A 14,768-nucleotide genomic window follows, 5' to 3' on the forward strand; every position below is an offset into this window, starting at 1 on the left:
GCTAATTACTTAGTTTTATGTCCTTATTAAGGGTACTTTTTTTGGATGTTTCTAAAAGCCTATTAAATGGAGCAGTTTTTAGAAATACTTTCAGGGTCCATGACAATCTCATGTGTTTATTATTCTTCGGCGAAGTTTTAACAACTGTAACAATTTTGGTCGAATTCTTACTTTGACTTCCGATAACTTTTTTTTTATACTTGATTTGACTTTGATTTATCTTTGATTGAGCGGTACACAGCCTTAGGCATAGTTGTGAAGTAAAATAAAATAATTATTAAGAAAGGGATAGCGACAAAATGATTATTTCTGAAGTAAGGTAGAAAATCTAGAAAAAGGTACAAAATGGGTCATATCTCCTAAACCGTAAATAATTGCTGAACATACATGGGGGTGTTTCTGGTAGCTAATGAGCCCCTCTATCTAATTTTTCATTTTGAACCTGATCTTCTGGGCCACCCTGTATATTATATTAATATACTATTATATAGGTACCTACTTAATATCTAATTGGGTAATTCTAGTCTTCTCTTCTTGTTGATATTCTTAAATGGATTCTCCCCAATTAAAAAAAAGAAAAGAAATAATTAAAACACATAATAACGGGTTCTTACCGCGTTTAAATGGGGATATGAGACTCCCGATATGAGAATCGACACTGTCATGGTGTTGTTTCGTCATTACATCCCCAGACTCGTAAAAGAGGCTATTGAAATCAGAAAACATAAAAATTTCAACAGGGAAGACGGGTTCAAATTATCGACCATGTGGAATCCAGTAGTAGGTGTTGTAAAAAGCTTGAAACGGCCTAATGTGGTGAAAAAACGTGAGGACACAGTGAGTGCGGTTTGTCGTAGTGAGTTTGGTGCGAGTTCAGATGGTTCCGAACATTCCGATATCAAAAACATAAACAAGCGGCAAAGAAAGAGGGTAGACAGATATATCTGCCTGTAGAAAATTATGGATCTACCTACTCCACTTCAATCTCATCAGTCATCCCGTGATCATGGCACTTGCAACAGTGTCGAAATATCGGGAGTCTCATATCCCCATTTAAACGCGGTAAGAACCCGTTATTATGTGTTTTAATTATGAGAATAACCGCGTAAACTTAAAACAATGTAAGAAAAGAAATTACTAAAATTTGATTACGGAAAGAGATTAAGTAAATAAAATGTCATCTACTCTTTATCATTCCTTAATTAGGAAACTTTGTGGAGTATAAACCAGCTGAAATTATGTGCACGTTATTATTTCATACGCACATAACATTTTATCATTCATGATTCTTGTCATGTGACCATGATATTTTTATTCTTAATTTGTTTTTATCTAGAAATAAAAAAAAATATATATTTATTAACCTACTCGAATACGATTCGCGTTTGACCACAATGTTTCTTTGGCCACCCGATGTTAGAACACGCTTAGTATAACTATGATATTATATATGTTAAAATCACATAAGATTTTTTTTTAAGTACTAACTAAGTTACTCTCCTAGAATTATGCATCGCCAGCCACTCCACGTATTTCTCTTAATTATGGCAGCACTTTTATTTTTTAAATTTTATACGTAGTTAGAAAAATATTATTAAACTGGATTCGAAGTTCACTGAAAACTTACCCACTTGACTCCAAGATTGTTTGAGTAGTTGTGCCCACATGGATTGACCAAGAAAGACATCATCCATCATCTTTAGTTTTATACAGGCCTCTCATAAAAAGAGTCGCGTGTATGTTAATCCAGTCGACGATTAATCTTTGTGCCAGGTTTCATCGATATCGCTCCAGTAAGTAGTTATGGCTTGACTGAGCATCGAAAATCCCAACACGTTTTCATGATTTTATTATAGCTCTCATCTTTTGCGTTTGCGCAGTATTGCGAAAAGGGTTTTAGCAAAAGTTTGGATTATTCAGCTTTCATACTGGTGGTTCATCAGGCACTTACCAGAACATCGTACGTTTCCAAATCAAAGATTTTTAAAAGTGCAGAGTAAGTACATGTTGTTAGATGTCATTTAACTCACCTTAGGTTCGCATACGGAAGTCGAGAATTTTCCCCTCCTCCTAGGTATGTGTGGGTGTGTATGTGTGCGAACGGCGTGCAACTAGCCATTCGAGGTCGCCCACATCTGCTCTGTGCAAATTTCGATGGCTGAGGTCGGTGGCCGCGGCCAGGGTCGCACGGTCGTATCTCTCAATTTTTGCCTGTTAATTATAAAAATAATGCGTTATATAACGCTAGCCGTATCCTGCTCACTCTTCAGCCGGTACCCATATCTCCGTCGCACCGCCACCGGCGACGACACGCACACATACAAACCACCTAGAAAAATACATCCACAAAATTCGGCTGTGCGCTTCATCGTGTGCGTGAATGACGTTATCGCACAATGCGGTTACAGGGCCGCATTGGAAAAATATAAAATGTAAACTAGCAATTTGAATCAACATTTACAGAAATTTGCATAATTTTTACCTATATTTCAAGTAATTCCTTTGAATATAGATTTTACGAATCAAACCGGATATTGAATTCTTTTGTCGAAGTTTTCATAGGTTTTCTCTTACAGCTGTATCATCATAGAGCACATTTCTAAGTTTATTTTCTATGTGACGTTGCTTTTGTGAAATGAAACATGAAATCATATTACGACTAACAAAATTGACACGCCTTCAAAATGTTTGTACTCGTAGTTTTAAAGAAGCGTTTGTCAACCTTTCGATTCTAGTTTAAAAAAATATTTGAATTAATTGCATTTTCCAATTCGGCACTGAGCTTACACGTGCCGTTGTGGCCTGGGATGCGATCTTTGGCAGTCTTTGTATGCAGTAATTCGTATTTGCGCAGTGCCTCCCCGCCGCCCGTGCCGCCTACCCACATTATTTTCAACACACGCATCGCGTAGATAAGGTTTAGCTCGCTGTGGAGGCAATAGACATAAAGCTAAGTCAGAACACCGTAGAGACTGGCGCTTATAGGTATTTACACAGTAAACAGACTGATTTACATAGAACATTATAACATTACACTCACGACTGTAGTCCCAATTGGGCTAGTCAGAGTACGTCGCAAAATGAACTGAGTTCACGCTTCACCTGAGCTTTCTGTTAGACCAACGTAATAGGTGGTTGAGCCAACTGCGTTAGTGAAATTGGCATTTAAGATAAATTAATAAAACATTGGTGTAAGTCTAGTACCGGGGTTGACACCGGCGCTTCCTATTTGAGAAGCAAGTCAGTGGCACACAGAACCAGTCACTTTTTAGACTACTCCCGCCGTTCAAAAATGTCCTGTCGAATTAAATTATATTACAATTCCTTATTACTTATTGGCTCCGCTTAAATCTCGTAAGTTTTGTTACGTTTTCATAAACCCCTGAAGACTCTACTTCTAAGTAGTATCTACTACTAATAGTAATTTTATTTGTTTTGTGTTTTGGCTTTCGTAACTATAAAATTGTATACATTACGAGCGACCCGCCTCGGCTTCGCTCGGGTCCAATGGTGAGGAAAAAATGAAATTATTTACATTAAAAACCTCAAAAGTAACAGTATTTCTCCATTATTTAATGGATGTTATTTATTATACATATATAAACCTTCCTCTTGAATCACTCTATCTAATAAAAAACCGCATCAAAACCCGTGGTGTAGTTTTAAAGATTTAAGCGTACATAGGGATATAGGGACTCAGAAAAAGCGACTTTGTTTTATACTGTGTAGTCTAAGGTATGCATGCATGCTAGTTTGATACATCTATCTTACGCGGTTTAGATTTTTTCATACAAATGGTTTTTCCCGCTAACTCCCATTCCCGTGGGAATTTTGCAATATCCTGTTGCAACTAAGCTTTAAGTTTACTAAGGTACCTGCATGCCAAATTTCAAGCGTCTAACTTGAGCGGTTTAGATTTTTCGTACAAAAGGATTTTCGCGCTAATTCCCGTTCCCGTGGGAATTTCGGGAATTCCTTTCTTAGTGCACCTCTACGGTACCTAAGCTACGTCCCTTCGAAATTTCAAGTGCCTCCGTTTAGCCGTTTTGGCTGTACGTAGATATGTCAGTCAGTCAATCAGTCAGTTTCTCCTTTTATATGTTTAGATGATTATGTAGTTTATAGATAGTTTCAAAACAAATTTTAGTAGCTGTGACGTAGTACCAGATGTGTGATGAAAGTACAATAACATAATACCCACAATAATATTTGCTTTGCAAGCAATGATGTGCCGTGTCCAAAAAGTGACAAGTTATATAATTAGAGCTTTATAACCTAGCCTTAGCCCAGTATGAACGGCCTCCGTGGTCCAATAGTTGAGCGTTGGGCTCACGATTCCGAGGTCCCGGGTTCGAATCCCGGTGGGGACATATCACAAAAATCACTTTGTGATCCCTATTTTGTTTAGGACATTACAGGCTGATCACCTGATTGTCCGAAAGTAAGATGATCAGTGCTTCGGAAGGCAAGTTAAGCTGTTGCTCCCGATTACTACTTACTGATGTAAGTATGTAGTCGTTACTCGAGTCTTTTCTCAGGGGCCTTTGGCGGATCAATAGTAACCCTGACACCAGGGTTGATGAGCTTGGTATTCTACCTCACAACCCACACGATAAGAAGAAGACTTAGCCTAAAGGCTTAAAAATAGATAGGATCAGAGTACAAGAAAAAACAATTTGTAATACAAAGCAGTGCTTATTATTAAAGAGTTTTTACAAGGGTTTTTTCCGGGAATGGAATATAGATGTTGGCAAACCTTTCTTGTGCTTACATGTAAGAGATAATAACATTTTTATAATATAAACTTGCGTGTGGAAGGAAGTGATTATTGACTTAGGTTAGGACACGGACCTTGAATTAGACATATTTATTAGAGACAGAGCAGTGATGCATAGCGGTTTACGAACGTAATAATGATCTTGATTATACAGTCACGAAGTTCAGAGCTAATTATTTTATCTTGACAAGTGCGGTGTCGAAAATAACAAATTATGCAAATGGAAAACTTCTTAAGAAAGCTTACATTATAGAATTGAAAACGTATGCAATTGTTTCTTTTGGTGCAGTAAAGTATGTTTGTCTTTTTAGAGTAAATACCTTACCCTAAGCGGCTCTACTTAGAGTCGTGGTAGCCCAGTTGGTAGAACGCTTGCCTCTCACTTTGAGGTCGCAGGTTCGAATCCAGTGTGGTAAATCAATGAGCACAGGCCTAAACTAATGGTTGTCGAATTTGTTTTCGCATTCATGTTAGTGCTCAGCGGTGAAGAAAAACATCGTGAGGAAACCCACATTCCCGAAAAATATTTTTTCGGAGGTACGTGACGGGCTTAGGATTCGTGGGTTGGATGATCAGACAGGCAGTCGCTTCTGTAAAAAACCGGACCTGTCAAATATTCAGGTTAGGCAGGTTGGACCCCGTGAAAAAAACGGGATGATGCTAGGGACATGATGAAAGTATACTTGTCTATATGTTTTTAGAGTAAATATCTACTTAATTGTAAATTACAAAAGTAATATTAATAACAGATACACAAATTAGAAGAAGTAGTCTGATTCTTATAGTTATTTTGTACAACTGACATATTGAGGGGTATTAAACCACGAGTATGGGTTTATGGGACGGGCCTAAAATTTGAATATTATTAAAACTTTCCATCTCCCTAGCGTTCCCGTTTTCACGAGATCCGGGTACATAACCTTAGATTTGACACAGAACGACTGCTTATCTGACCTTCTAATTCGCTAAGGAAAAAAACAGCCCAATACAAGTTAGATCACATACCTCCGAAACGCATTTCTTGGGTGAGTATATGGGTTTGTTCGATGTTTTCCTTCACCGCTGAAATATCATTAAAACATATTAGTTATACATTCATTGAACCCGGTATTATGTGTTTTAGTTAACCTATAAGTTACTTTAATAGATACCTACATAGGTACACATCCGTAAAATCTTTAAAATTACAAACCATTGACCCTTCTTCTTCTATCGTGTGGGTTGTGAGATGGATTAACAACCTCAGCAACCCTGGTGTCAGGGTTATTATTGAGCCACCCTCTGACGTGGCTCATGTAACGATTACTCACTTACATCAGTAAGTAGTAACTGGGACCAAATCCGTGCTTCGGAAGGTACGTTACCTTCCGAAGCACGGATCATCTTACTGTCGGACTATCAGGTAATCAGCATGCAATGTCCTAAACAAACTAGGCATCACAAAGTGATTTTTGTGACATGTTACCGGGATTTGAATCCGGGACCTCCGGATCGTGAGCCCGACGCTCAACCATAGAGGCCGTTGTCCCTGGTGCTCCCAGTAACAGAGTTACCTATATACAAAATTACACATAATGAACGTCAACAAAAAGAAAATAAAATACACCTTTACTTTGTTCATATACGTAGGTATGGATAGTATTACCGCGGTCATGTGTTACTTAGTAATTAGGTACCATTTGAATAACACTAATAACTCTCATATAAGATGAGTCAAAACGGGAGAGGGTAAATTTTTATGGGGTTTTCCCAGAGCCAATGCATTGTTCGTCATTTTTATTTAACGATGTGGTTACTTATTTGTTTTTTGGTATAATTTCTAAATTTTTGTTAGTTACTTACCGAAATTTCGGATAAGTTGATACTCATAATACTTTTTTTCATTTTTGTTTTGGTTTATTACATAGTTTAAGTAGTGCATAACTTTTGCAGTAAGTTTATGTTGTATTAAATAACGTCTAGGGCCCTGTGCCGCGGATTTCTTGCAGCTTCTTTTCCCCGGCTATACAGGTTGTGAGAAGCTGCAGTAGTTTTAGGCGGATGGTTCGTTATGTACAAAAGACGATTCAAAGTCTAACTATGTTAACTACTGAATAAAGATATTATTGAATTTGAAAAAAAAAATACTGTAAATACCTGTTTGTTTTTGTTGGAAACAAAATATTCTTAAATTATAAAGCAGACCTCTCCCCCAGTGTTATACTGTTTTCGCAGGGTCCGCTTACCTAACATAAAGATTAAAGAATAATATTCAAAATATAATAGAACCCTATCTATTATATAATAATCATTGTTTGATGCTGATGTTCTTTTCATTAATGAAATTTACAAGTATCTGGGGGCACGGGAGTGCTCCCGCCAAAACAATACAATACAATACAAATACACTTTATTGCACCAAAATAAAAAGAAATAATTACAAAAAGTCTCTTAACTAAGTACATGGCAAATGGCGGCCGAAACGAGGAAAGCGAAGCCTGGAGTTTGTAAACTTAGGGTTTGAAGAGTTAGGGCGTTTAGAGTTAAAAAGTCGCCTCTACGTGAGATCTAATAACTTTTTGACACTGCGATCGTTATGATCTCGTCTTGGCAACATTTTACATGAAAATATTTTTGTTGGGATAAACTTGTTCATGAAACTATTTTTATTATCAGTAGGTAGGTACATAATTAGCTAGTATGTTTCATTTACCTACAATAAATATATTAAAGTCATTAACCGCTTACAGATAAAAATATCTAACAGACACTTGGGTATTCTCTAATATCTATATTTTTTATATTTTTATTGTTTCTTTTTTGTATAATACTATTTTATTTTTATCAATTTTAGTTTTTTTTGTATAGACGAATGGGAGTATAGTCGTGAGCTTATACGTTGTGTGGGTATTTATTTCAGATTGTCTATTTTATTCACATCCACAATGTGCAAAGCTAGAAGTTATGAAAGAAGTACTTGCCATCTATTTATTTTGCAGTCATACCCAGGATTAAGGTCGCCCATATAGAGCAACTCAGAATCATGGTCCGAACTATCTTTCGAAGTTTTATATTATGTATATTGTACGTTTGTTTTTGTCTATAAATGATGACCCTTGTTATTACATTACACCCAGTCCAGGCAGAACACATCTTCCACCCATTATTATTCTCATCAAAATAAAGAGAAGCAATATAGATACACAAATATTATACAAATAAGTACACGCACATGCATGCTTGCACACACATGCACGCACCTGTTTTCTTTGTTTCAATTTTCTGTTCTACTTTTCTACTGTTGTCTTCGTCTGTTTTTTTCTCAGATTTGATCTGTTTTAATCTGCTCAACTGTTATTGTAATCCGAGAAGTGGAATCCTGATGGCCTGACGCACAGACACTCCAGTAGAAGATCGATGCGTGAACCGTGACAGTTACCTCACTATAAATAAGCTGGTAATTATTTGGGTGAATATCAAAATTTCAAGCTTGGTGGCGAAATTTCATATTATTTTTTCGTGAAAAATTGGGTTTCTTTTCCCAGGATCCTTTTTCATGTCGGAACCCAATTTTTCATGAAAAAATAATATGAAAGTTCGCCACCAAATTTGGCACATTTTGATATTCACCCATTTAGCACTCGAAAAAAAAAGCTGAACTTACCACTACTTACTTGCTTTTGTGCCAAAAGTTTAAAACGTTTTGCATAATGTCGCTAAATTCTATTCATGTCGTCTGTATTCTGTATCCCTATTCTACATCATTAAATCACTTTTTACCGACTTCAAAAAAGGAGGAGGTTCTCAATTCGACCGTATATTTTTTTTTTTTTTTTATGTTTGTTCGGGCATATCTTCGTCGTATATGAACCGATTTTGATAATTCTTTTTTTGTTTGAAAGGAGATATACCCAAGGGGGTCCCATGTCAAGGAAGTCAGAATCTGATGATGGAAGACCAGAGAAATCGAGGGGAATTTTCAAAAATCGTAGGAGCGACTAGTGCGTTTGTAAAGTCATATTGATCGGATCGATCTTTAGGCTTCGGGAAAACTTCCCGACCTTCGAAAACTGGTCAGCATCAGGGAGATACCCTATGGCCTGGCAAAACTATACAACCTGGAGCAATTTTTCTTTCACAAAACGTATTTAAATCTTGATCAAATCCAATCGCCGGTGCAAAAAAACAAAATGGCGGAAAAAAAAGATGGCCGCCATACAAAATTTTGTCGATTTTGGAAGAAGCCCGTTTGGGTAAAAATAATGTATGGGGCGCTTACTCAAAACGTCATGTAGAGTACGGAAATACTTTCTGGTCACCAAAAACTGCTCCGCATCAGAGAGATACTCTACGGCCTGGCAAAACTATCGCACGTGAACCAATATTTCTTTCAGAGCACTTATTTAAATCTTGCTCAAATTCCATAGCGCGTAAAAAAAGAACAAAATGGCGGAAAAACAAGATGGCCGCCATACACAATTTTGTTTTTTCAGAAAATGTCTCGGGATATAAAATATATATCGGGGTTGTGATCGGATCGTCATGTTAAGTATGGAAATACTTCCCGATTTTCGAAAACTGCTCCGCATCAGGGTGACACCCTACGGCCTGGCGAAACTATCACACCTGAACCAATTTTTCTTTCACAAAACCTATTTAAATCTTGGTCGAATTTAATGGCCGGTGAAAAAAATACAAAATGGCGAAAAACCAAGATGACCGCCATACAAAATTTTGTTTTTCCAGAAAATGTCTTGGGGGTAAAAATGATGTATAGGGGTGTGATCGGAACGTCATCTTTGAAAACTGCTCCCAATTAGGGAGACATCCTACGGCCTGGCAAACCTATTGCACCTGGATTTTGTTTGTTTCCACGACACCCATTTAAATCTTGGTCAAATTCTGTCGCCGGTGAAAAAAAACAAAATGGCGGAAAAACAAGATGGCCGCCATACGAAGAGGGACAGTTTCGAATAAAATACGCGAAATCTACTGTATCTATATGTATGCGTGAGTGTGTATGATAGCAGCTTCCACTGACAACCACATGTGTGTATGTGTATGTGTGTGTGTGCGTGTGTGTGCGCGCGTGTGTGTGTGTATGTGTGTGTGTGTGTGTGCGTGTGTCTGTGTGTGTGCGTGTGTACGTGCGCTTGTGCTCGTGTGCGTTAGCGCGTGTGTGAGTGTGTGTGTGTAAACATGTTCATCAATAATAATTGTGATCACTACTAATCATATATTATTATATATCAATATAAATCAGAAAATCTGTCTGTCTGCATCCTTGCTCGGTCTAACCATCACTTAAAATCGTAAAATAAAATAAAATTTTTAACAAAAAAAAACCGACTTCAAACGCAAAACTAAAAAGCAATAAATAAATTCACTTCGCACAAAGTAATTAGTACGTATTTTCAATTAGTTAATTATTTTATAATTCTGAAGTCGGTGCCAAGTAAATGCTACAACAACCCTACTACAATATCAAATTACTATGTACACACAATATTGTTTAATACCTATATCAAAGCAATTACAAAACAATGTCAAACAAAAAATTACAAAACAATCAGTATTGAAAAATATAAGAATCGGTACTTCGTTGTAGCATTTCCTTGGCACCGGCTTCAGAATTATAAAATAATTAACTAATTGAAAATACGTACTAATTACTTTGTGCGAAGTGAATTTATTTATTGCTTTTTAGTTTTGCGTTTGAAGTCGGTTTTTTTTTGTTAAAAATTTTATTTTATCTATAGCCACACGGCCCACAAAGACACATGAAAGTGACATTTGAATGAGCGACGCGTCGTTGCATTTATACAGGCGCCCTCTGCACTACACAATGGGCCGCACTTGTGCCCTCATTATCACATAGACAAACGGATAACTGTATGTAGGGCACTGATGTTTCGAGTGTACCTATCTCTATAAATACATTAGTTGAAAAATCGCGTGAATCGACCCACTTTCCTAGGCCAATCTAAAATAGTACGCATTTTAAACGCGGATGTTTCGCAGACGCAGATCGGATGCATTCTTTGTTTAAAAGATTATTCTGAGTGATTTACGGGCGGGTGGAAATTTCTAACGGTGTGATAAGAAATATAGATGTGGTGTAAAAGACGATATAGTGACTAAGATTGAGAAGGGAATGTTAGGTTGGTTTGGACACGCAGAGAGGATGAAGGATAATAGAATTGCTAAAGTTTATGGTAGGGCTGGCATAGGAAGACCTGGAAGGACTTACATTGACCAAATTGGAGATGTTCTTAGAAAAGGTTTAGTACGATCTACTCTGAACCGAGTGTATGAAGCGATTGATGATGATTGACCCCGGTGGCAAATACGCGTGAGTATAATATATGTATGTATGGAAACTTGTAATGCACAATCTTACACTATCGTAAATATTTTTACATAGCCTTTTAGAAATTTGTAATTGTTCCGAACAAATGACAGTGCAGAGTAATTCAATCAAGCTACTCTTGCATATTTTAACAAGCCACGGCAAGAACTTTTTGACAGTTGTCAGACCCCCATCTTTAGGTACGTCTAAATTCTTTCCGACAGTTGCCTTAAATATAATAGCTTAATTTAAACTAGAATTGGGGCTTAATTTCGTACTGTTTATGAAATTTCTATAGGTACATTCTTTATTAGGTACTTGTTCCTTATTGCTTTATTTTAAGTATGTCGGTAGATACTTCAAACATACTTATTTTATAGGTACCCTATTATTATGTAGTAAGTTAGTATGTTAAATGTCCAAGTAGTAATAGTAGGAATACCTACGCTGCACTATTCCGCTATTTCACATTTAATATTCAATATCTCATAAACCCAAAGGTTGAATGAAAAAGATTGCTAATTAGCAATAAGGTTGTCTATTGTGATCTCCCTTGCGTGTCTGTTTTTATTTTTATTTCCTGGAAATATTTTCCTCTTGAGTTTTTGAGTTCCTGATAATCCGTTAAGATTGAGTATTCAATGCTTTTACTAAAGAAACGACAGTTTCACAAAGTGATTTCGACAATGTCCCCATCGGGAATCGAACTCGCTCCTCATTGTGAGTTCAAAGCTCTAACCACTAGAACATGGAGGTACAGAAAAATAAATGAAAATGTATCTGTATGGCGGAGATGCGCACGAGGTGATCTGTCGCTCAGAAGTATAGAGTTAAACGCACGAATTGAACTGAGACGCATCGTTGGCCTAGTTATCGGGCAGGGATCTATTTCGGAAAGGAGCACACCAGCTGCATTATTTTTTTGGCCAGCCATGGCGACCTCGATTCACTGGGCGCGTCACGGGGCCCATAAACCTTTGTCTAAGAAGTACTTCGATGTTTACATTGTATCAAAAACATTGTAGGCTAGCAACAGTGTCATATTAAACAATGCCACCTCGCCAAGACCACAATTTGGTGTAAAACAATTCTGCTAAAATTACTGATTAAAAATGGTCTCAAGTTTGGGAAATGTCAGCCATTGATAAACTTTACTGCTCCTTTGTGTAATAAATTATTAATTCTATTGAAACTAGAGTAGACTAACCGAATTTTAATGTAAATCCTGATGATATTTCGATAGGCTGGTAGAGCGACTCCGTAACACGTTTGGTTCTACATTATGCAAATTCATACTTATCTGCGGTTCTAGCGACATCAATGAAGATTGACCCAAATGTCATGGTCAAACATTCGCGAAATGTGGGAGTTTTGGATGTATAAATAAGATCTATAAATTCGTTAGGCATTTCAATTTAAACTCTAATTGGTATCTCGGAGCATACAAACAAAATAGGCAACCTCCATCGAATGTAATATATATTTTTGAATCTACAGTACGGAAAAATTGAAGCGTAGTTCGGAATGGGCTGAAATCCGTAGACCGCAATTACGGTAGACTGATTACGGACCATTGTCTCCTTTCGATTCCAGCCTTCGCAGGTGGATAATTGATTGGGCAAACAGAGTTGCGGGAGGTTTGGAATTTATAAAACCGTTACGCAATGCATTTTTTAGGGTCGGGTGGTAGTCAGCGCTTTTCAGAAATTACGGCGGGCGGTGGGTGGCGGGCCGGCGGTGCGAACGGTGTGGCGGGATATGACGTTCGATTTAAAGGGTAGGCGGGTGGGGGTGGGCTTCGGCCGCGGCTGCAGGGCGGCTGTTGACGGGCGCCGCGCGCGTGCGCTCTGCAGCCGCCGGCGCCCGCCGCCGCCCGATTTCCGTACGAGCGTTGACAGTTCGCTAGGTCTTACTTCCTCGATACCGCGCGTCCGCGGCGCCGCTGCACCTTGGGCCGAGCGCGACTTCGAGTCCCGCGAGCGTCTGGCTACCAGCCAGCGTCGTCGTCGCTACTTCTCCGTGTACCTCCGCCACCGCCGATGGCAGATTGAAGTGTTTATCTGACGTAAGTACCACCGACGACTGCCATGTCTACCGGCTTAGCCGACGCCGGCTGCACTTTTTGTGTCACGGATCCAATTAGCGATGTGCGTTAGTCGACTTAAAAAGTATAAGGTTACCGTTCCCAATCCTAAAGCTTTTGCTTCCGTGACACAAGAATGTTCATAGATTTATCTTTATCTAAAACACGTGCATTTCCTTTGTCCTGTAGACTAGGTTTTATGTTGTCTAGGGTCAAGAAGTCTGTTAGAGCTCAAGTTCTGGATAGACCTAAATATAGTTGTCAGAATTTAATTCGTTTTTGACGTTTTTAACTTTGGATTTAAATATGAATATTCTAGAATAAATAGTGGATTTGTTAGTAGCCGCAACGTACCAGTGTAATTAATATGTGCTAGGTAGCTAATCAATTACTTAGATTGTATATAGTAAATGGTGTCGACACAGTCAAATACTGTACAAGATTTATTTTTTAAATAGGTACCTATTCAATTTGACGACTGATACTCATATGTCCTTGTATCTTTTTCGGCGGAAAATTACAGGTATAACTCGTTGTTAGAAATTAATATTTGTAAAGTCAACATCAATATCACGTGTTAAACTTTTTTAGAATTCTATTTAACCGGGTTTCAAAAACCGAGGAAAAAACGTGTTCTTTTTCAATTTCCTTTTTCATGGCCCGCACCCGGTGATCACGCAGATGCGTTAACGCATTTGTTTATTTTTAACAAGAGTACTAAATGGGCTTTTTATTTGTGTGAGTCTAATAAATGTGTCTCCCACCAACCCCTCCTCTTGCCCCCTTCCCGCTACCCGCCAGCCGTGCGCCAGACTTCTAGAAACCTGAACGGGAGTATTCAGGTTCACACAAGCTATTAAGGTCACCACTTTCACTTGTCCTGGGAGGTATTCTGCGCACTTTCGTGCAGTTTTAGTCGGTTTATTATACAGTTTTTTCTACTGAAGAGTAGGTATGTACCAGGTAGGTACATATTATTGTTCCATACGTACTTACATTAGGTACCTAAAAGTAAAAGGTACTTAACTCTCGTAGTTTATAACGATCGACAGAATATTTTTTAACCGTATCGATATCGAAACGACGTAGATAACAATTTTAGAATATAGGCTTCAAAAAGATAAGTTTGGTCCTAGCAAATAGATATACTTACATTATATCAAGAGGTACTAAGCCTTATTAGTATCCGGCATAGTAATGTGCGCGACAACCAGTTGCCATTGTCGCCGTTCCTATTTATTAAGTCAGATGCAGAAGTTTGACATTGAACGGTTTTCATATTATACGCATGCGCAAATATTTGCCCAGATGTAATGGCTGGAGAGGCGCAGTAAAAGAAGTTAATTTTGTCAACGATAGTGCTGAAATTCTCTGTAATTTTACGCGTTTTCCAGCGAATGTTGGGGTTAGATGGGTTTATGAAGGGTTAAAGTTTGAAGTGGTCTAATTAGGTCCGATTATGTCATCTATATGGAAATAGCGAAGCTTTGAAGTTAATGAGAATAGTAAAATAATGGCCCCGATTCCTGCAGACACCTCCTAATTTTATTTTAAGTTATACCCGTCATTTTCTTATCCAC

General features: G+C 37.9%; 1 protein-coding gene across 2 annotated transcripts in view; it reads left to right on the forward strand.

Annotated features, from left to right (window-relative positions):
- The window catches only part of LOC126380896 (zinc finger protein chinmo), a 94,499-nt gene that overhangs the window by 27,365 nt on the left and 52,366 nt on the right, over window positions 1–14,768 (forward strand). Inside the window, exon 1 of one of the 2 annotated variants that reach the window (XM_050030578.1) lies at window positions 13,096–13,170. The exons of the other annotated variant lie outside the window; for it this stretch is intronic. The gene's annotated coding sequence lies outside the window, so the exon portion shown is untranslated. Of the gene's footprint in view, window positions 1–13,095; window positions 13,171–14,768 lie in introns of those variants that run through there. 2 annotated transcript variants of the gene reach the window in all.

Source organism: Pectinophora gossypiella, chromosome 1 (assembly GCF_024362695.1).
Source record: "Pectinophora gossypiella chromosome 1, ilPecGoss1.1, whole genome shotgun sequence".
In the NCBI taxonomy this organism is placed as follows: Eukaryota; Metazoa; Arthropoda; class Insecta; order Lepidoptera; family Gelechiidae; genus Pectinophora; species Pectinophora gossypiella.